Source organism: Leucopleurus acutus (genome assembly GCF_964270905.1).
Source record: "Leucopleurus acutus genome assembly, chromosome: 16".
NCBI lineage: Eukaryota > Metazoa > Chordata > Mammalia > Artiodactyla > Delphinidae > Leucopleurus > Leucopleurus acutus.
In genome coordinates, this window is record NC_139158.1 from 69,816,891 (window position 1) to 69,819,938 (window position 3,048).

A 3,048-nucleotide genomic window follows, 5' to 3' on the forward strand; every position below is an offset into this window, starting at 1 on the left:
AACTCTTAGTTGCGGCAGTGGGATCTACTTCCCTGACCAGGGATTGATCCTGGGCCCCCTGCATTGGGAGCGTGAGATCTTAACCGCTGCACCACCAGGGAAACCCCTGTGTGACTACCATTTGTTTATTTAGTGCTTGCTCTGTACCACACACTGTGCTAAACGCTTTACAAGTATTATCACAACTTTTATTGGGGGGGATATGTGGATAATATTATTTATTCATTTTTCTTCCTCTGGTGCCTCTTGTGATGGTTTAAAACTGTGCCTGCAAATTCTTTGACACTCTTCCCATTGAGAGGTGGGGGTCTCTGTCCCCTGCCCTTGAATCTGGGCTGTTCTTAGTAACTTATTTGTAACCAGTACAATGCAGTGGAATTGATGCTGCATAACTTTGGAGGATAAGTCAGAGAAAGCCATGCAGCTTCCACCTGGTCTCTTGGAACATGTAGCTGGGGGAAGCCAGGTATCACATGAGGAATCCAACTACACTGAGACGTCCATGCTGGGGAGGCCACGTGTGGGCACTTTGGTCCAGCCCAGATGACTACCAGCATTGTGTGCCAGCCATGTGAGGGAGCCGTCCTGGATGTCCAGCCCGGCTGAGCCTTCACATGACTGCAGCCTCAGCTGCCACCTGACTACAACCCCTGGAGAGAGTCCAGCTAAGCCCTCCCCAAACTCCTGACCAGTAAAGTCACAAGTGAAATAAAATGGCTGGTGTGGGCTGCTAAGTTTTGAAATAAAGTTTTATACACTGCTGGTAACTGGAACACCTCCCCACTCTTTCCGTTCCCCAGACTGACTTTATACCTGGCCATGTGACTGATTTTGGCTATTGGGATGTGAGTGGATCCCAAACAAAAGTTTGAAATGTTTTCAAGTGATTTGGCCAGCCCTCTTCCACTCCTGTGATGAATCACGGAAAGATCACGCCCCAGATACCTGCTTCCTTTCATCCTAAAATGAAAAAGACCTGAACTCAAGCTACAGCCTGAAGCAGAGCTGCCCCAGATGACCTACAGTGCTGTGAGTGAGAAATAAATGCTTGTCGAGGTAAACCACTGAGATTTGGGTGTTGTTTGTGAGCCCGGATCATCCCAGTAATAGTTGACTAAGATAAGATTGGTGATGATGCTGTTATTCCCTTTCCCAGATGGTAAAACAAAGCATAAACAGATTAAATGAACTGCTCAGGGCATAGCTAGAAAGGAAGAGTCTGCAATTGTAACTCTCTTTTAACCATTGTCTCTGCAAAGTCACATACACGAATATGTAATGAACGGACCCAAATATGTCTCCAGCATCTCCGCTCAGTCCCTGCCTGGGCATCTGTGGTGACTTCAGTTCCTGGAGCAGCTGAGGACACTATAGGTGAATAAATAGCCACGGAAAACCTGTTTTCCAGCATCTAAAGCCTCAACCATGAAACCTCAGCTGCATAGTCTGTTATCCTTCCCGGAGCACAGAAGAGGTGGCCAAGTGCTTGGAAATATCTAAAAGCTCTGCCGCAGCCTAAACGCATAAGGAAAGCAGGCAGAAATCTCCTTCATTCTTCCTCCTCTGGTCTCAGAGGTGGGGCATTTTTAAAAGCGTTATGAAGTTATACACATTTTGATGCATTCAGAGTTGGGGTAAAATCTGTTTGTCCGTGGCTGTGTGTGGCTGTGTGTGTGTGTGTGTGTGTGTGTGTGTGTGCGCTGCATCACAAAAGAACAATTGGGAGAAAGTGGCTAAAGGGGGGTTGTTAGCAGATACGGTGGCCACAGGGGTGATGCCAGAGGCTTCTGCCCGGTCGGCGCCTGACTCGGCCCTCCCGTCTCGTGGCTGCGGTTCCACCGTGGCTCCCAAAGGCGGCTCCAAGCAGCAGTCCGAGGAGGACCTGCTCCTGCAGGATTTCAGCCACGACCTCTTGGCCAAGTCCTCGGTGCACTTCTTCGGGAGCGCCTTCATCGTGTCTGCCATCCCCGTCTGGCTACATTGGCGAATATGGCACGTGGATCTTACTCAGTCTGCTGTTCTGTATAGCGTGATGACCCTAGTAAGCACTTATTTGGTAGCCTTTGTATCCAAAAATGTGAAATTTGTTCTCAAGCACAAAGTAGCACAGAAGAGGGAGGATGCTGTTTCCAAAGAAATGACTCGAAAACTTTCTGAAGCTGGTAATGGAAAGATGTCTCGGAAGGAAAAAGATGAAAGAGTCTTGTGGAAGAAGAATGAAGTTGCTGATTAGGAAGCTACAACATTTTCCATCTTCTATAATAATAACACCCTATTTCTGGTCTTGGTCATTGTTGTTTCCTTCTTTATATTGAAGAACTTCAACCCCACAGTGAACTACATTTTGTCCATAAGTGCTTCCTCGGGCCTCATCGCCCTCCTGTCTTCTGGCTCCAAGTAGACCACGTCAGCTTCCCCGCTGCTGCCCTGGCTTTGTGTCTATGGGTGGCCTGTGGTATATGGAAAAGTAGCAGGGTAGTCAGCGTGGAAGACACACAAGCTGTTTTTATAAGTCAGGAGTTTGAGGGTTTGAAAAACCCAACAAAATATAATTCAGTATTTGTTTATTGGCTCTTTTTTTTGACAGATTATTGGAATTAAATGAATTGAAAGGGGGAAAAAAACAAAAAAGAAAGTGGCTGAAGAGACTGGGCTTTGGAGTCAGTCAGTCCTGGATTTAAATAGGACACCCTCCATTGTGTGACCTTGGACAAGTTTTGCAACCACTCTGAGTCTTAGTTCCTTTATCTTGTAGGTAGGAGGCTGTAATATCTGAGTAAGGAATGGGATTGGCCTCCATGAAATAATGTCTACGAAGCACCTACCATCTTGTAGGGGCTCAATGAACACATACACCCTTTTCCCCTCTTGTCATCTCTTATGAATAGTGACTTACAAATTGTGGATCGTGGGCCTTCATGAGGACTTTCTGTGAACTCTGCTGGTCTCAGGGGAGCCGCCCCCACTAGGGATGAAGCAGGAGAGAGCTCCTTTGCTGACTGGGACCTGGGTCCTGCAGCTCTGACTCTGTAAGTCTACACATCCTCT

The 3,048-nt window shown here is 47.2% G+C and overlaps 1 pseudogene across 1 annotated transcript; it reads left to right on the plus strand.

Annotated features, from left to right (window-relative positions):
* The first annotated feature begins 1,774 nt into the window (after positions 1–1,774).
* On the plus strand, positions 1,775–2,411 carry LOC309973543 (translocon-associated protein subunit gamma-like; annotated as a pseudogene). Its single transcript has one exon. The product of its transcript is annotated as a translocon-associated protein subunit gamma-like (transcript).
* The last annotated feature ends 637 nt before the right edge of the window (positions 2,412–3,048 follow it).